Below are 20,739 nucleotides of genomic sequence, written 5' to 3' on the forward strand. Positions count from 1 at the left end.
ATAAACCCTTTGCACCCCACTCGCTTCCCTTTTGCCACAACAATCGCATTGTCTGAGTGACTGAAGTCACAAGGGGAGGGGCGAAAGGGGGCAATCCCCACCCCAAAGAGCTTATAACTAGTATAATACAGGTTGCTTTCTTTACCAATACAGGCGGTCTTAAATCCCTCCCTCTCCGCTTACTGGTTCCCTCCTTGCACTCATTTCTCCCCCGCCCTGCAGGCCTCTCTCCCTGCTTTGATCTGTCTCTGCACGCACGCCGCAGTCCCCTTCTCTAATCGCACTAGATCTTCCTTTTCTTGCTTGCATTAATCTTTTTTTCCTCTTGTGCCTGCCTTTAAACTCGTCCCGTGGGGAGGCCCTGACGGAACCCCGGGGGCCCGGGAATAAGTTTCTTCAGACGTTGGAGGAGGAGCAATAGTAGCGAGCAGAGAAGAGTAGGAGTGACGGCGGGTCGTGGACTCCCTTCCGCAGCCATGAGCTGCCGTCGCCAGGCCCTGGAGGAGCCGCCTGAGCCCGGTGAGAACCGGAAATGAGTGGGGGGAGAGGAAGTCCTAAAGCTCCTTTGCCCTCCTCCTCTGCCTTTACACGGGGGTTCCGTATTTCACTATCCCCCTTCAGAAACGCGCCTCGGGGGCGGCCATTTTGTTGGTCGCTGACGTCATCGTATTTGACTTATTTATTTAAAGGATTTTTCAGATCTTGCGGTTGAAGTTGATTTTTTTTTTTTGAGTTGGTGGGGGTGTATAATGACATCACCTTAGCATCAAATGGTACCTCCTCCCTATTAGTCGTAGATACCAGCCCAGGGGTAGGTAAGGGTGGCCATTTTGAGTGTTTGTGACGTCATGGGGTGTTTTTTTTAAATTTCTGTAGATTATTTTTGTGCATGTGATGTGGTTATATCACGCTGATGTAAAATGTTGCCTTTTTTTCTCTTACCCATATCCAGGTTCTCTTAAACAAAATTAAAAACTGGTTGTGGTACCAACGTAGGTGGACTGTGATGTCATCACTGCTTACATTTGCCTCCATTCTCTGGGTGGGGCGGTTAAGGGTGCTTCTTGTCAATTTGACCTATGACTTTTTAAGTAGTGGTCACTGGAATAAAAAAAAAAGTGATATTACTGTTTCAGTTGCCTGCATTCCATCCTCACTTCACAAATAGTTATTTAGTGCTGTGCAGATAGTACCAAAGTCTCTGCCGTCAGAGATCACTATATTAAGGCTCCCACAATGAGGTACTGATGGTAGCAGTAGGATTATAACAAGAATCTATGCAGCTCTTGCACATTACTGCTGTATAGTATGCTTGGCAACTGGACCCCAGTGTCTTGAATGACACATACAGGGGATTAAGAAAAAAACTGTTTTGTTTTTGTTTTTGTTTTTTTTTACAGACTGGGCTCATGGTGACTCTTCACCTGCTGAAATAGAAGTTTCCATTGACTTTGAAGAACAGCTGGAGGAAACAAGATGCACTAAGTCCAAAGGGAGACTGGGCCAGCAACCTGGTCAGTGCTGCTTTGCTCTTGGGGAGAAATGTTTGCAGGTGCAATTAGTCTTTCTACATAATTGCTGCGGTTTCGTGATAGGATATGTTATAGGGAAACTCAACCCTTCTACACAGTCATTATTCTTGCATAGCATTCAGGGCTGACTTTAGGGATGGTGCAGAGCCCAGGGTGAATCCACCACAGGTGGGCCCTGGCATGCTGAAAATATAATATGGGAGATGGTACTACCATGGTGGTGCAGAGCCCAGGGGGTCACCCCTATTTGCCCCCCTATAAGAATGACCCAAATAGCACATGTAGTCCTTCAGCTCAGTCCCTGCCTGCTCATGGTAGAACATGATCCTTTTACACAGTTCTTGCTATTTTAGTTTAACATAATAAATGATAGCAGATACAAAATGGTCTATCCAAGGTGTCCCATTGAGATCTGTTCACTTTGGATAGAGAAGCCTAATGGTTAGAGCTGCGGGCTGAAAACCAAGAAAGCCAAGGTTCAAATCTCACTTCTCCCACTGATGCTTCTTATGACCTTAGGCAATTCACTTTACCCTCCATTGCTTCAAGTACAAACAGGCCTGGATGCATTAAGCTGCAATGTTTATTCATGGGAGGTACCCCACTATCGGGCCGATACAGTAAAAGTCGCGGGAGAGAGGGCGAACGCCCGCTCGGGCCACTCTCCTGTGTGCGCCATTCACTAAATTAATTTATTTAAATTGGGGCCCGATGCAAAAAGAGGCGCTAGGGACACTAGCGCGTCCCTAGCGCCTCTTTTCGGACAGGAGCGGCGGCTGTCAGCGGGTTTGACAGCCGGCGCTCAATTTTGCCGGCGTCGGTTCTCGAGCCCGCTGACAGCCACGGGTTCGGAAACCGGACACCGGCAAAGTTGAGCGTCCGGTTTTCAAGCCGCGGGCCCATTTCAAAATTTATTTTTTTTTTAATTTGTAACTTTTTTTTTAACTTGGGGGGGGCCTCCGACTTAATATCGCCATGATATTAAGTCAGAGGGTGCACAGAAAAGCAACTTTTACTGCTTTTCTGTGTACTTCCCTGGCGCCGGCAGAAATTAACGCCTACCTTTGTGTAGGTGCTAATTTCTTAAAGTAAAATGTGCGGCTTGGCTGCACATTTTACTTACTGTATCACGCGGGAATACCTAATAGGGCCATCAACATGTATTTGCATGTTGCGGGCGCTATTAGGTTCGGGGGGGGGGGGGGGTTGGACACGCGTTTTTGCTGCGCTATTACCCCTTGCTGAATAAGGGGTAAAGCTAGCGCGTTGAAAATGCACGTCCAATCGTGGGTTAACAGTGCGCTCCACCGGAGCGCACTGTACTGTATTGGCCTGTATAATAGGGGGAGTATAGCTGCAATAATGGGCCCCTCCCTGAAAAAACATTGTTTTGATTTATCTTGTAGCAAAACAAGGGAGCTTGGTCCCTTTATGTGCAGTGTCCGCCCCCAAAAGGTTGGCGCCATCATCACCTTAAAGGGCCAATCTAACAACAAAAAAGTGGCCAAAATGGTAGCCAGTGTGCAGGGGTCAAATCTGAACCCCCTCCTCACCTGGGGCTGCCACTTGCCACTCACCATTACAGCCAAAGGAACCACCTTGCAAGACATAAAATTGGCAATAATCCAAAAAAAAGACCATGTTAGGGAAAACCACATTATGGAATGAAGAAATTGGGACATATATTTTAAAATATTAATCTTCCGGTTCTATCTGAGGAGCGTGAACGGATGCTGAATCAAGAAATTACAGCTTTTGAAGTTCTGCAAGTTATTAAGGAACGTAAAGTGCCAGGCTTGATGATTTTACTGCACAATTTTATAAATGCTTCTCTTCAAATCTGGTGGTCTCCCAAATATGTTTAATTCATTTAGGGGCTGATGCAATACAGTGCGCTCAGCCGCAGTTGGACATGGGTTGCGTAGGTGCGTGCACAGCCCCTTACGCTATAAGGGGATTAGCGCCTCCACAACGCACGTCCAAAGCACCGGGAAACTAATAGCGCTCATCACATGCAAATGCATGTGAATGAGGCTATTATCTATTCCCTCCCAATGCAAAAAAAATGTGCATCCAATGCGCTCAGAAATTAACACTTACCCGGAGCAGGCATTAATTTCTGAGCACCCGAAAAAGTTGTACAGAATAGGGAAGTGAATCGTTTTAGGACGATTAAAATTATCGTCCGATAATTTTAATATCGTCTTAAACCGTTATGGAACACAATACAATACAGATTCTAACGATTTATCGTTAGAATCGTGAGCCGGCACACTAAAACCCCCTAAAACCCACCCCCGACCCTTTAAATTAAATCCCCCACCCTCCCGAACCCCCCCCCAAATAACTTAAATAACCTGCGGGTCCAGCGGCGGTCCGGAACGGCAGCGGTCCGAAACGGGCTCCTGCTCCTGCATCTTGTCGTCTTCGGCCGGCGCCATTTTCCAAAATGGCGCCGAAAAATGGCGGCGGCCATAGACGAAAAAGATTGGACGGCAGGAGGTCCTTCCGGACCCCCGCTGGACTTTTGGCAAGTCTCGTGGGGGTCAGGAGGCCCCCCACAAGCTGGCCAAAAGTTCCTGGAGGTCCAGCGGGGGTCAGGGAGCGATTTCCCGCCGCGAATCGTTTTCGTACGGAAAATGGCGCCGGCCATACGCGTATGGCCGGCGCCATTTTCCGTACGGAAAATGGCGCCGGCAGGAGATCGACTGCAGGAGGTCGTTCAGCGAGGGTTCCGGCGCCTCGCTGAACGACCTCCTGCAGTCGATCTCCTGCCGGCGCCATTTTCCGTACGGAAACGATTCGCGGCGGGAAATCGCTCCCTGACCCCCGCTGGACCTCCAGGAACTTTTGGCCAGCTTGTGGGGGGCCTCCTGACCCCCACGAGACTTGCCAAAAGTCCAGCGGGGGTCCGGAAGGACCTCCTGCCGTCCAATCTTTTTCGTCTATGGCCGCCGCCATTTTTCGGCGCCATTTTGGAAAATGGCGCCGGCCGAAGACGACAAGATGCAGGAGCCCGTTCCGGACCGCTGCCGTTCCGGACCGCCGCTGGACCCGCAGGTTATTTAAGTTATTTGGGGGTGGGGGATTTAATTTAAAGGGTCGGGGGTGGGTTTTAGGGGGTTTTAATGTGCCGGTTTTTTCGATTTTTTTCGATTTTTTTAACGATTTTTTCACGATTTTTCACGATATTTTACCCCCCCAAACGGCAACAATACGATTCCCTCCCCCTCCCAGCCGAAATCGATCGTTAAGACGATCGAGGACACGATTCACATCCCTAGTACAGAAAAGCAGAAAATACTGCTTTTCTGTACATCCTCTGACTTAATATCGTGGTGATATTAAGTCAGAGGAAGGAAAGATTAATAAAATTAAAAAAAAAAGTGGCAGTAGTCAGGTTCGGGAAAAGGACGGTCAGATAACCAGTGCCTGCTTTCAGTGCCTTTGTTTTTTTTTGCATCAGCCCCTCAGAGATGGAGTTTTGTTTCCAGGGGCCAACTTAGCTGGCATCTCCATAATAGCAAAACTTGGGCGTGACCCTACTTTATGCGGCTCATATAGACTGATATCACTACTTAATATCGATCTTAAAATAATAGCTAAGGTATTAGCAAACCATCTGAGCAAAGTGATAGCTGCTTTGGTCCATGCTGATCAGGTGGGGTTTATGCCGACAATGTGTATAGAGTCATAGATCTTATTTGGTGGATGAAAAAGGAAAATAAACGCGCAGTTTTGCTAGCAGTTGATGCAGAAAAAGCGTTCGATATGATCCAATAGGACCATATCTACTCTTCTTTCAACTTTCATCACTCCAAATCACATTAAATCTTTCTGATGGTAACTGTGCTGTTCATACATATGACTGTGCATGTAAAACTGCCCCCCCAAACCTCACCCCGAGTTACTAGTGCACCCTCTTACAGCGGTATAAAAAGTTCAGATATGTGAGCCTCCACAGAGTCACTCTTCCCCTTTCCCTTCCCAAACTGCAATTCGCAATTAAAATGTTTTTGGCCAGTAACGCACAGCTAACACAGGCACAATGCACAAGAAAAAGGTGTGGTTATTTCCTGCATTAAAACCTGCGTTGCTGTGCATTTCTCTATCGCACGTCACACTAACTGACCCTGATTTTCCATTTACTCCACCCAAACTCTTCTCATTTGAATACAAATGAAAAATTTGCACACGCAATTTGTGATACGATATTTATCGTATGCGTTACGGCGTTATCGTGTGCATTAAGGCCCTAACACATTTTGATAACATGACCCTCTTAGATTGTGAGCCCTTAGGGGGACAGGGAAATACCTACAGTACACGAATATAATTTGCTTTGAAGTGCCAAAAAATGGAATAAATCAAATAAATATAGTGACCCCCCCCCCCCTCCTGCACCCTGCTGTCTTAAAAAAAAAAAAAAAGCAAAATCTGTCCATTGCAAGGGCCCATGGCAACCCCTTGCCCTGGTCGTACCATTTTCCAAAATGGCGTCAACCTGACCACAACCATGTGGCCAAGGTCTGGTGCCCAGACCTTGCCCCAGCCATGGAAATCGGGCAAGTTCAGGTCTGTGCCATTTTTTTTTTTTTTTTTTTAAATGGCACCGCCTAGGGCTATGGGGCTCCCTGGGCCTTTGTGATAGACAAATTTTGCCTTTTTTTTTTTTTTTTTTTTTAAGGTAGCGGCATGGAGGTTGGGGGAGCTGCCCCTGTATGGATTAGGACTTTGGAGGTTGGGGGGGACCATTATAGACCAATAAGGTTTTAAATATTTGGAGGGGGGGAGAGGCCAGGGGGACCTATCGCCAATTATGTGTTTTGCAAGGGGAATGGGGGTGTTTCTTTGGCCATAATGGCCTGTTTGGGGGGGCTGTGACCATTTGCTAATAATTTTTTTTTTTACTTTCGTTTGTTGGAGCCACCATGAAAGGGGGGGGGTGGGGGCCTTCAGGTTTGATTGCCGCACACAGGTAACCATTTTGTCCGCCTTTTTTTTTTTTGTTAGTTTGTCCCTTTAGAATCTAACGCAGAAGCATCAGGACTCGCGTTTGGGTCTTGATGCTCCCTCATTAGATTGTTTTTCAAATAGGTGTGGCTAATGTGGCTGTCAAATTTCTTAAGTCAGCCATGTTATTTTATTTCCATCAGATTGTCTACACTTGAGCTGCTTTGCATGGATTTGTAAAATTCATGTATGCAAATCCCAGCAAAGCAACTTGTAATAGGAGCGAGAACTGGCCGGGTTGTGCACAATCTCACAGATATTGTGCGATATCATCGCGATAAGGCTGTATTCCGTGATATACAGGTTTTAACGCACATTATAGCCCTATTGTGGCTTGATGCATCCCCCTATTAGATTGTCCCTCTGGGGAAGGGAGGTCTAGGGCAGGATTGTAATTCTCCTTGAGCTCAGAATGGAGAGTAGTTAAATCTAATATCCAAATTTCTTTACACAGCCCAAAACACGTCTTTTACCTGTCCTTGCAACCCTTTCCCCATCACTGCACTCCATATCTGTTATAGTGCTGGCCTTCACCACCATTGCTTGGTAGGCCATTTCAGACTTTGCTTCTTAAAAAAATCATTATTTAAGCTAACACCTTGTCTTATAACCAAGATTTGTAGTAACCTCTGTGAATTGAAACAATGTAATGACTCTTCAGCAAGTTGTTCTACTGGTAAGTTGGTGATTTGATTGCATTAATGTTAATTTGATAGTTGCAACAATAATGTCCTTTATTGTGATTTCTAAACTGTACAAGTAATAAGTACTTTCTGCTTGTAATGCATGGTTGTCCTAGGGAGCAGTGTGCATTAGAGATTAATGCTTGCTTGTCCTAGGTAAACTGCTCTGAATTTAGTTATAATATACCTATACATCCCTTAAATTGGCAGCTGACCATGCTGGACTCTTGTGAAAGAATGAAGATGTCTTGTTACTTTGTTTTTGCCGCCTCATATCTATTCTTGTAGACAGGGATGTAATGCTATATAATACCTGAATTCAAGAAAGTATGGGACAAGCACAGGGGATCTCTGAGGGAGTGGTAGGGTTTGTAGAGCTGAAAGTTGGTATGGATTGGGAGACTCAATAGGTGGGGCAGTGTAATAAGCTGCAGTAGACCTGCTGCAAGTGTTTGCGCATGGTATTGCGCACATTTTCCTGTGTTAATCTTATGTGTATATGAAAAAACGCGTGCTCAAAACAGCCCATGGCTGGTGTACTGCAAGCCCATGCTAACACCATGCAAAGGAGGCAGTTAACTATTCATGGCCAATGCAGAGAGCTGTGAGGGCACTACTGCAGGTTTTTTAGCACCTGAGTCAGGGCAAGAGTTAAATTTAAGCACTTGTCTGGAGGTTGAGGAATTAAGCTGCAGAAGCTGACCCTATTTTCACTTTTACCTTGCATGTTACTGCTGTCACGTTTCTTTGTTTCTGTACATCATTCCTGTCTGTAGCCTTTTGTGATAATACAGCTTTCCAGGCAAGATTCTGTAGCTGCGCAGATCATTTTAAACTTCTTGATCTTCTTCAACTGTTGGCACTCTCTATGGCAATTTATTTCTAGGACATGCAATTTGTCAGTACAAAAACTAGGCCCAGTGCAACTTCCCAAACACTCCATTGTTTAATGCTGAAAGTCAAGGTTAGTGAGACTGTTGTAAAAATTAAATAAATAAAATAAAATTCATGCTTATTGATGTTTGAGTTTTATCCATGGTCCCTCTATGCAGGTTACTCCCATTCCTTCTTGGAAATTTTACTGAATTTGTTTGCTTTTATTTCAATAGGAAAAGAACCTCATATGGGTGATGATACGTCCACAGAAGGTAGCAATGGGAGGATTGTGTCACTGGGGCTAGATGTTTCGCAGAGCTCCCATGATGTGGTGGATGGTAGCCATGGGGCTGCCAGGGGTGCCCCTGCTGGCCGGGAACCACGGTGCTTGGAAGAGTGGCGGCGGGTGTACCTGATGGACCTGACTACTACCCGTGACAGCCTTATCTGCATGGTATGTGGGAGCACCCTGGTCACCCTGAAACTCAGTGCCATCAAGAGACACATCCGCCAGAAACACCCAGACACAGTTGACTGGAGTCCACGCGAGAAGGCAGACATCCTTGCCAGCTGGGACGCTCACCTGCGCCTTGAGGTGCGGGCACTTTCCCCTCCAGCTTCCCCCAGTTGGACATAATCCTTTGGGGTCTGCAATCAGAAGATTTTGTTTCTCCTTTTTTTAACCTCTTGACCAGATTTCCATTACTCTATATTTACACAAACATTTTTTTTTTCCTCTGTCTTCTTTTTCCCCATGATGTGTAGCTAGAGGGAAAATGAAAGCATGTTCTTTCTAGGAGCTAGCTGATGCTTGTTGTCAGTGCAATGTTTTGCCCAGGGTGTGGGAAGAGAAAAGGACAGATGTGGACATAAATCAGGGACTTTGCAGGGCCCTGTCCCCCATGTCTATACCTTGTCAGCAGATAGGACAAGCTGGGTTGTGCTGAAGGAATGACTGCATATTATTTATTTACATCTTTAGGACTCTATTGTTGGAAATATGTTGTTAAGACTATGAGTTTACAGATTATAACACCAGGATAAATTAGGCAATAGGCTCTCTTGTTACTGTTCAGTCCCTATAAGTCTTTCATGTATTTTCAGCCTTGTTATGTGAATGCAGACTGCACAGTAGTTTCCAGCTGTCTTTCTGGACAGGCTGATCCAGTCCCTGGACTTGTATTTCTGCTTCGCCATTCATGATGTGGAGATAGAACCAGGCTTGGGGAATCCTGTTTTGACAAAAATATGGAGCCATTTGCTAACTCTAATGCCAGTTAAGGTTTCAGCTTCACCCAGCTCAAACAGAAGAGGCCAATCTCATTCTGGTTTTGCCACACTGCATGAAGGAAATTCTTTTGGATTTTTGTAATAGAGGGCTTCCCAAACTGTCCTTGGGCCCCCACTTGGGTTTGGAAGACATTCACAATAATTGTGCATGAGGCAAATCTGCATAGATTGGGTCTCCAGTGTATGCATATGCTTGAGATACCTTGAAAACCCAATTGGCTGTGGGATTCCCAGGCTGGGTTTGAGAAATCCTGTCCTAAGAAAAGCAAGAACTACATCTCCATGCTTGCTGTGGGACAGAACAGCCCTAGTTCAGCTGCTCCAGGTTGATCTGGCTTAAGTGATACCAAACCTTGAGAACACATGCTAGTGGTTCTCTACCCAATCCTTGGACATAACTAGCTAGTCAGGTTTTTAAGATATCCACAATAGCTATGCATGAGGTAGATTTACATGTACTTACCTCCATTGTATCAAATCTCATGCATATTTATTGTGGATATCTTGTAAACCTGACTGCCTTGGTGTATCCTGAGAACTGGGTTGAGTACCCCTAAACCAAGTTGATATTGTTTAAGCATCTGAGTGTTTTCTGGGATTTTTTTCTGTCTGTTACAACATGCATAGAGGAGAGAGATTTTAAAAACATGAACTGGTTTTAGTGTCTTTTTTTTAAACATAGCTCTGTTTAAAGAAATAGGCTAATTTCTAAAGACATGCATTGTGATCAAATCACTTTCGACAGCAACACGCTGAACAATTATTGAAGTTTTGATAATATCTGTACTGCAAATAAAATACTAAAAACAGAAACAATAGTCACCATTGGTCAATATGGTATGAGAGTACGCCTCACTTATGCACAGTATGGGGTCCAGATTAGGCAATCAGTTTCTGGTTCTCTTTTGCATCTGTAGGTGAGTTTTTCCATAAAGCATTCTCTACTATATTATTTTCCAAATATACGGGCCAACACAGTAAAGTCTGCGGGAGAGCGGGCGAATGCCCACTCTCCTGTGCGCGCGATTCAGAATGCAAATTAGGCCCGGAGGTAAAAACAGGCAAAAGGAGGCGCTAGGGACACTAGCGCATCCCTAGCGCCTCCTTTTGGACCGGAGTGGTGGCTGTCAGTGGGTTTGACAGCCGACTCTCAATTTTGCTGGCATCGGTTCTCGAGCCTGCTGACAGCCACGGGTTCGGAAACCGGACACCGGCAAAATTGAGCGTCCGGTTTTCGACCCGCGGGCCGACTTCACTTTTTTTTTTTTTTGGCAACTTTCGGGACCTCCGACTTAATATCGCCATGATATTAAGTCGGAGGGTGCACAGAAAAGCAGTTTTTACTGCTTTTCTGTGCATTTTCCTGGTGCCCGAAGAAATTAAGGTAGACGCTAATTTCTGAAAGCAAAATGTGCGGCTTGGCTGTACATTTTGTTTTCTGAATCGTGCGGGAATACCTAATAGGGCCATCAACATGCATTTGCATGTTGCGGGCGCTATTACGTTCGGGGGGTTGGATGCATATTTTCGGCCCCATACTGAATAAGGGGTAACGCTAGCGCGTCGAAAATGCGCGTCCGGTAGAGGGTTAACTGTATCGGCCCAATAGTTGGAAAGCAGTGATTTGTCTCATAGTAAGTTGGGGCTGGTGTACTAAGGTTTTAGTAACCTTGCTGCCTTAGCTTCAGAAAGAAAGTCAAGGCAGGGCAACCTGGTCTTCCCTGCAGCAACCCTTTTCTCCCTGATCCTACTCCCCCTGCTTCTGATCAAGTACCTTGAGCTATTTACCCTATTGTGACTTTGATCACCACTGCAAATTTATTTTATTTGCAATTGTTGATTTAAATGGATTATAATGTGCCTTGATGCCATTCTTGGTAAAAGAATATCAAATGACTATAAGTAAATACATAAATAGAATGAGGGTGATATTGCTCTCCATTTGGTCTCCTTTTGGCCATGGAGTTTGCAGGGTTGGGGTGGGGGGAATGGATGCAATAATGAAACCAAAATAAGTATTCTTGGATCTGAAGTTACATTGGAGGGTGTTTTTCAACACTGGTCCTTGTTCAAATAACCTCATATGTTAGTGGATTGAGATCATTTTCAATAGGGTAGTGCCATACTCCACCTTCCTTCCACAAGGGCAGGAGTTATTTCTTCTTCTGGAAAGATGAAAGGATTTATGCAATATGGGACAGGAAGGCAGGAGCGGAGTCTCGGCCTTTACAGCTGGTCAGTAGGTGTCACCATTGCATAGAGTGCTTATGCACCTGGTTCTAGAATGAGTTGCAGTCTGTAGTCCCCAACCATGGATTATCACTGCAATAGGTGACTTATTTTATTTATTTGCATTTATAGGCCGCTAATGCCGTAGCCAGAAGCAGTTTACAACTCAGCATACACAATTCAACATAAAATGCTAAAACTACAAAAAAAATCCAAAAAACAAAATATATTCTAAATAAGATGTAGTTTACTGACTTCTTATTTAATTGCTCAAAAGATTAAAATGTTAACAAAAACCATAAAACTGCATCCCAAAAGGTGTAATCCAAATTAAAATTAGTAAAAAGTTTGCTTACAAAAGTTTTTAGTACAAATTGGGGTACCCAATTATCATAACTTCCTAAAGAAGGGAATTCCAAAGACTGGGTGCTGGCATACAGAAAGCTTGTTCTGGAGTGGCATGAAGCCTTGCCTGTTTAATGGGAGGAAAATCAAGTGCCTTTTGCGAAGATCTTGAGTTCTTACTGCCTCATCTACCTGGAGTATCATATTTGTTCATGGCAACATTTGTAAAGTTAAGAAGAGCTTCTGTAACAACATGGCAACTTTATACCCCCCCCCCCCCCCCCCCCCCCCCGCGATTATGAATTACCCCCATGCTTGGGCTGGGGAGTACCACAGGAGAAATATTTACTAATTTATCTTCCTGTTCGTAGCCTGAGTGGGGGGGATGAGAGAAGGTCCCAGTCACCCCAATACCACCATTCTTCACTTTGGCTGCGGCAGGTTGCAGTCTCAAGGTTGAAAACCCTTTTTTGACAGGTCCAAAACATGTCAGATCCAGACACGGCTCTCTCTACATTGGCAGGCTCCAACGCATGTTAAGCTCGTGGGGGCAGCAACCTGGTTTATAGTAGCTTGTGCCGGCAGAAATTAACGCCTACCTTTGGGTAGGCGCTAATTTCTTAAAGTAAAATGTGCGGCTTGGCTGCACGTTTTACTTACTGTATCGCAGGGGAATGACTAATAGGGCCATCAACATGCATTTGCATGTTGCAGGCGCTATTATGGGCCGCTACAGTAAAAGATGCGGGAGAGCAGGCAAATGCCCGCTCTCCCGGCGCGTGCACAGGCGATGCTCCTGTGCGTGCGATTCTGTATTCAAATGAGGGCCTGTGGCAAAAAGAGGCGCTAGGGACACTAGCGCCTTTTTTTGGACAGGAGCTGTGGCTGTCAGCGAGTTTGACAGCCGACACTCAATTTTGCCGGCATCGGTTCTCAAATCCACTAACAGCCACGGGTTTGGAAACCAGACGCCAGCAAAATTGAGCGTCTGGTTTTCAACCCGCAAGCCGATTTCAACTTTTTTTTTTTTTTTAACTTTCAGGACCTCCAACTTAATACCGCCATGAATAAGGGGTAAAGCTAGGTGTCAAAGATGCACGTCCAATCGCGGGTTAACAGTGCGCTCCGCCAGAGCGCACTGTACTGTATCGGCCTGTTAGTCTGGGGGGGAGGGGGGTTTGGACGCGCGTTTTCGACGCGCTATTACCCCTTAGTGAATAAGGGGTAAAGCTAGCGCGTCCAAATGCCGGTATCGGTCTGTAATTGAGCTAAAAACAAACCAGGTCACCGGAGTTTTAGAAATCTTTCTTACTTCACTAGCGCTCAGGGCACACTTTGGACAAGGGAAGGCTAATTAATTCGGTTGTTTAAGGAACGAGATTCAGCCTGAAGAGACGAATCCTTCCTGCCTTTACATTGTTAGACAGCATTTTCATGCAAACGTCTCGAAAACCTTTTTTTTTTTTAATCCTCTCAGAAATGGCGCCAATACAGGCAACCTTCGTTGTTTTCAGGAGGCTGCAAGTGCCGAAAAGCTCAGGCTGGGCCCTGCTCTGCGCATGCACCTTGCGTGCGCTAGACGGTGCGGAAGTAGTTCGCCTCCGCGGGCTGGGTATGGTTCTGCGCATGCGCACGAGGAGGAAAACCCGTGGGCGCTTTCCCTTTGCGGAGTGGGAGTTGCTGCGGCCGTGAGGTGGAGAGGGTGGGGGTGTGCGCGCGCCTGCGTGCCCCGAGGAAGGCGGAGTCGCGTGCGAGGAAGGCGGAGTGTCGGTCGGGCCTGGCGCCTTGTGGGGCGGTGCTGGTAGGTCGGTCATCGGCGGAGTTTAGTTAGCTGGCGGCCCTCGCTAGCAGCCAAGAGCGTAGCTGTTATAACATGTTTAGCGTTATAGAATAGCACAGGAATGGTAACGTGACTGAAGTGTAATAGTGATAATTATAATTATGGTATAATATGATACGAACATCAGAGGGTTGGGGTCTGGGCAATTCGGATATCAGAATGTTGCTTTTGAATTATATTTGACTTAAGTTGTTTATATTAGTCTTTTAAAATAATTGAAGCGAACTTGGTGTATTGAAAGGCCTGCCAGGGGGAGGGGGTGGAGACAAAAACAGTAACAAGAATTGCTGAAATTCTGGGATGAGCACAGAGGAGCCCTAGTTGCTAGGATATGAGTGGGTGGGGAGGATCCAAAAATCGACTGGGGTCTGTGGCATTGCACCTAGAGTGCAACTGGGTGGTCTTAATAATCCTCCTATATGTTTAAGGTGGCAAAGGAGGAAGTAGCTGCTGGTAAGAAAAACTGCTTTCCTCCTGCAGGAAGAGACTAGAAGCACAGCCTCCCACAACCCCCACTAATAAAAAAAAAAAATGGGGCTTGGGTTAGTTGGTGTTTTGATTTGCCTTCCTGTAGAGATGACCATGGTCATCCTCATTTATCGTTTTCAACTATGGTGTGCCAGTTTTCTCTGAATGGAGCTTCCTTTGTTTTGCCCAGATTCCCAGATCTTGACTGTTTTGTTTTTACTGTGCCTCAGACTGCTGTTTACTTTGCTTTATATGTCCTCTAGTACAAGATTAACTAGATTATTAGAATTTATCAGTATATGACCAATAAATCTCTTTTTCCCATGAGCCAAGCTATCTATAAAGTCTCTGCCACTTCCCATTATCTGAACGCTTGAGATCAGGTTCTTTCTTAAAAGGTAGCAAATCTCTGGGACTTGATGGTATTCTACGTGTCATGGTGTCAATACATTGAAATTGATGGCTTAGTGTGCTGCCGCAGTCAAAAAAGCAAACAGAATTGAATTATTAGGAAGGGAATGGTGAATAAAATGGAAAAATGTCATAATGCCTCTATCGCTCGATGGTGAGACCGCACCTTGAATACTGCATACAATTCTGGTCGCTGCATCTCAAAAAGATATAGTTGTGATGGAGAAGGTACAGAGAAGGGTGACCAAAATGATAAAGGGGTTGGAACAGCTCCCCTATGAGGAAAGACTAAAGAGGTTAGGATGGTTCAGCTTGGAGAAGAAACGGCCGAGGGGGATATGATAGAGGTGTTTAAAATCATGAGAGGTCTAGAACTGGTAAATGTGAATTGGTTATTTACTCTTTCGGATAATAGAAGGACTAGGGGCACTCCATGAAGTTAGCAATGTAGCACATTTAACACTAATAGGAGAGAGCTTTTTTTCACTCAATGCACAATTAAACTCTGGAATTTGTTGCCAGGAGATGTGGTTAGTGCAGTTAGTGTAGCTCGGTTTAAAAAAGGTTTGGATAAGTTCTTGAAGGAGAAGTCCATTTCCTGCTATTAATCAAGATGACTTAGAAAATAGCAACTGCTATTACTAGCTTCAGTTGCATGGGATAGACTTAGTTTTTGGTTACTTGCCAGGTACTTATAGCCTGAATTGGCCACTGTTGGAAACAGTATGCTGGGCTTGATGGACCCTTGGTCTGACCCAGTATGGCATGTTCTTATGTATTCTCCTATTAACAGGTTCTAAAGAAACTCAAATATGAAATTATAAACCTGCTACTGGTAATCTGTAATCTATTATTCAAATCTGTCTCTGTACCTGAGGACTGGAGGATAGCTAATGATAAATATAAATATGTTGCTTTGTTTTTATAATTGATTTTTAAGTTGTTTTTGTGACAGTTATTTTGTATATTTAGTTATCTGCTGAGATTTGTGGATCAGTGGAATATAAAATGTTTAAATAAAGAAATAATAGCTAATGTAATGCCAATTTTCAAAAAACTCTGGGTGTCCTATATATTCACAGATCGGTGAATCTGAAAATATATATAAAAATATATTGATGTTAGGTAAAATGGTGGAAGTTATTGAGAACAAAATTATTGGTCATGGATTAAAAATAAATTGCTTACCTGTAATGGTTGTTCTCTGAACAGCAGGTCAAGTCAGTCACTCAACTGGTTGACATTGATGGCACCGAGGACAGAAGTGCCCTAGTTTTTAGCATGTGCGGTGTGCAGCACAGACCCAGTAGGTACATGAGGTCCCCTCAGTTCAATATCTTAGCTAACAGAATTGATAGTTAATAGACAAGCTGATATATCCTCCCACTGGAGTTTTGTGGCTGATTTGTTGGACAACTATTAACAGGTAAGCAACTCATTTTTCTCCATGGGAAAGCTACAAAGTCAGTCACACATTTGGGGACTCCCAAGCATCCTTAGTCTCCCCCCTTCCTGACAACCTGCTGTTGACAATTATGGGTAACATTTATCAAAGAGTTCAGGTTTTAAAAAAGGTTATTTTCTGGAATCCATGTCCAGGCAGTTAAGGTATGTACAGAACTTAAGACTGATTATATAGTAGCTTATCCCAGGTGCGAGATGCACTCAGGAAGCCAAGATCTGCCTAGGAAAAGGGTCTCTTGCAATGCAAGGCATGGAGAACAGCCTTTGCCTGATTTTTGTGAGGCCTAGGGAATAATGTTGGAAGGACAATCGATTGGTCTAGGCCTAATTGTAAGACCACTTTTTGCAGAATCTTTGTGTATGAAGCACTACCCTGTTTTTGAAAAACCTGGTAAAAGGTGGTAAATTATCAGTGCTTGAATTTTGCTTACTCTTCTAGTGGATGTGATTGCCATTAGGAAGGTGACTTTAATATCATGAATTTTTTTTTTTTAACTTTTATATATGCTTTTCAAATAAAATCAAAATATTAAATCTTGAAGAAAATGAGTTGAACAAGAACTAATAAACACAATTCAAGATTAATAACATATCCAAGTCTTACACAAGTTCTCAAAACCAGGAGGGCTTTCAATTACACTATCCAAAAACATTCAATAAAGAAAATACATACAGCAAAAATGGCCTTCAAAAAAATCACTAGTAGCTGACAATGCCCAATAATTTAAGATAAACTGGACAGAGGCGATGATAACATCACATAGTCCATACTGGGTCATACTCTGGCTGCACTACCTTATTGCTTAGGAAGCAAGACAGCTGGCTAGGTTAAAAAAAAATATATGAGGGGGGGGGGGCGCTATTCGCCACGAGGTAAGATGGACGCTTTTGCCTAAAGCTCCTGAAACCCTCCACCTCAATAACCTGCTTTAATTAGCAATGCGAGCTAAAAAATACATTTTCACTCTCCAATCTCTCACATCTATGAGGCCTGATGTCCATGAAAAAGCAAGGAGTAGATCTGCAAAAGTTTTTGTTTACAAGGACGGCGTCGGAACGGAGGAAAACAGGGCCAGATATCTCTAACTGCATGGCGGGGGAAATGGAGGGTTTAGAAGCAGAAGCTCCTATCCTATCTCCTCAAGCTGCGATCGACTTTACCGCAAGCCTAGCTGATCTCCCCACTAAGGCAGTCTTAAGAGACTGGTTCATGGAGCTTAGAGCCGACATGAAACAACATAAGGAGGACTTACATCTTTCTCTGAGCTATGAGAAGACTTCATGACGCTCAGGCAGAGAGTAGACAAAATCGACAATCACGTCGATTGCCACGATACCGCTATTGCTGGATTACTTCAAGATAAAAAAGATCTAGAGGAAGAAATATTTACACTATCTGAGAAATTAGAAGACATGGAAAACAGGTCCTGGCGCCAAAGTATTCGGCTCAGAGGGGTACCTGAAACAGCTGAATATTCTGTTTAAAGACTTCGGCTTTTTGCTCATTTCTTCTTACCCAGGCAGCAGCTGAGAATGACCCGGACCAGGAGACTGGAAATGTAGCAATAAAAATTGAGAGAGCACACCGGGCCCTCGAGTGCATCGGGAAGGCAGGCCTCGAGATATCATAATACATTTTCACAGCTATGCCCAAAAAGACACCATATTGACCATATGAAAAAAAACTTGGGCTTGGAATAATTTAGAGGTCGCAGTGTGTCAGGACCTGGCTTCCAATACTTTAAAGAAGAGATACGACCTACGTGCTGTGACAGAAGCGCTGTGCCACACTGCCATACGATACCGATGGAACTTTGCATTCGCATTATCTTTTCAACATGAGGGCACTACGGGAGAAGCAAGCTCCATCTTCCAGCAAGCTGGCCTAGAGATTCATCTACCAACGCAGCCACCGGCATCAAGGGTTTCCAGCAGGGCACCAGCATCAAAATGGCGGCGCATAGAAAAAGCAAAATGCAGTGCTGCAAGCAGATCTCGCAAGCCACAAGATAACCTGTCTGACCAAGGCTGAAACTGACTGATTAACCTTGCATGAGCTATTGCTCAGATATTTAATATTACATAGCTCTGCGTGAATGTTTAAAAATTTTGAATAGAAAGCGGGGAAAGTTATAAAAGTTGTGTGTTTGAAAGTTAGTATTTGAGGTGGGGGAGGGGGAGGGCTGGGTATCCAACTGCCAAGGGTGATCTGCTCCCTAAGGCAGGGATCTGCTGGGATGATTAAGTGGATCAAATGTGGGGGGATACTTACCCCAAGGAAAGGGACATTGCCACTACAACTCAGCCCAATACCATATACATTATGGTATCTGGACATAAGAATTACACCTGATCTACAACCTATTCAGGGAAGGGAATTCCGGTTTCAATGGCATAACAGCATCCTGATATTTGACAAGGACACTGACCTCAGCAATGATCCGTATTGTCACACTTAATGTCAAGGGACTCAATTCACACAGGGAGCGTTACTTATTGCATAGGGAATTGAAAATGTTAAACGCAGTAATTGTATTCTTACAAGAAACCCATCTAAGGAAAAGGTATGAGCGCCTGATTTCATTTCGAGAATATCCCCATGTCTTCCTAGCTGCTGCAGGTAAAACCTCCAGGTATGCTGGCACGGGAGTTCTCATCTCCTCTGCTATAATATTTGATACGTTGCTGAGCATCGCAGATGAGGAGGGCAGGTATATGTTTCTCAAGATCAGAATGGGGAGGACATATTTTCACTATTGTCCGTTTATGCTCCCACACAGGGTCAGGAGTCCTTCTTACAACAAATTAAGCGGCTGCTGGACAGGCATGGGGAAGGCACTATAATCTGGGGAGGGGATTTTAATTTCACTATAAGCCATGCATTAGACAACTAGAAATCACATCACCAAAGTGCTAGATCCTTTTTAAAGTCTATCATGACTGAGTGGAACTTAGTGGATTTGTGGAGACAATGTAATCCATCCACAAGGGCCTATACATTCTACTCGAACCCCATAGTTCTTACTCTCACATATATTTCTTTTTAGTAGATAAATGCTTAATACTCAAAACACAAAAAATTGAGATTAAACCCATCACTTGGTCCGATCATGGAGCAGTCTGGATGGATCTATCAGTTCAGGGAGGGCATGGAGGACAGACTTATTGGCGCCTCAATGCATTACTGCTACGAGAAGAGCAATTTGTTATCACATTGACAAAACAGTTGCAGGAATATTATCAACAAAATAGTTCCACCATGTCTTCGATCAGTTGCTTATGGGAATGTTGCTTATGGGAATGCATGCATTGTATAGCGAAGGCAACAGCACTTAAGAGAAAGAGGGAAAGCCGCAGAACCTCCCTATTAAGGGAAATTGAACTCTTATCAAAACAACACTTTCAGTCTCAGTCCCCAACGATTTATAAAAAACTGTCCGCAGTTAGACTTAAATTACATGCCATAGATGATAACCTCATTTTACACCAGTTAGAGCTCACCAAACAAACACATTTTTAGGGGAGTGATAAAGCGGTCAAGTTTCTCGCCCACCAATTAAAGGCACGAATGGCGCAAAGTAGTATTACAAAAATAAAAGACCAAAGTGGAAATATTACCACAGATCCCACTGAAATTAGGAAATGCTTCACTGATTTTTATGCCACTCTGTATAGCACTAACACCCAAACTCAAGACTCTGATATCCAGACATATCTAACCACTATGGAGTTACCCTCTTTATCTTTGGAGCAACAGGCTACTCTAGATAGCCCTATTACCATAGGGGAAGTGAAGATGGTGATTAAAACTCTCAAAAATAGCAAATTTCCAGGACTTGATGGATTCCCTAGGGAATATTATAAAGCCCTTTCAGACGCATTAGCCCCTCATCTTACTGACCTGTTTAATTTTATTCGGGATGGGGGATCTTTTCAAGTGCAATCTAATGTAGCTGGTATCACTGTATTGCCTAAATATGGCTGGGACCCCACTTTGTGTGGGTCTTATAGACCAATATCTCTGATTAATCAAGACTTAAAGATCCTGGCCAGAATATTAGCACTGCGGCTGAAACGGTACCTACCTTCCATGATACACTCTGATCAAGTAGGTTTTGTTCCCCAAAGAATGGCCATAGACAATGTGCGGAAAATCCTGGATTTAGTATGGTGGGCAAAGAGAGAGAACATAAAAGTTGCTCTTCTCTCTATTGACGCAGAAAAGGCATTTGACTTAGTTCATTGGCCCTTCCTGTTTCAAACGCTAGCCAAAATGAATTTTGGTCCTTTCTTTATACAATAGATAACACAATTATATAATGCGCCGAAAGCAATGGTGAAAGTGAATGGGGGCTACGGAGATAGTTTTCTGATTGGTAGAGGGAGTCTGCAGGGATCCCCACTTTCTCTGCTGCTGTTTGCTTTGTTTTTAGAACCCTTTGCAACGCGTATATGAGCATCCCAAGCCATACAAGGGATTCAATTAGGTGATTATAGCTTTAAGCTATCACTATTCGTTGATGAGATCATGTTTACCTTAGCCGAACCTAGAAATTCACTTGTTGGAGTTGAACAGGAATTGATATCA

General features: G+C 44.1%; 1 protein-coding gene across 1 annotated transcript in view; it reads left to right on the plus strand.

The window, feature by feature from the left end:
• Positions 1-13,687: 13,687 nt before the first annotated feature.
• The window catches only part of LOC115098231 (spindlin interactor and repressor of chromatin-binding protein-like), a 162,502-nt gene continuing 155,450 nt past the window's right edge, over positions 13,688-20,739 (plus strand). The window contains exon 1 of the mRNA XM_029614688.1: positions 13,688-13,769. The gene's annotated coding sequence lies outside the window, so the exon portion shown is untranslated. The remainder of the gene's footprint in view (positions 13,770-20,739) is intronic.

Source organism: Rhinatrema bivittatum, chromosome 8 (genome assembly GCF_901001135.1).
Source record: "Rhinatrema bivittatum chromosome 8, aRhiBiv1.1, whole genome shotgun sequence".
NCBI classification, from domain to species: domain Eukaryota; kingdom Metazoa; phylum Chordata; class Amphibia; order Gymnophiona; family Rhinatrematidae; genus Rhinatrema; species Rhinatrema bivittatum.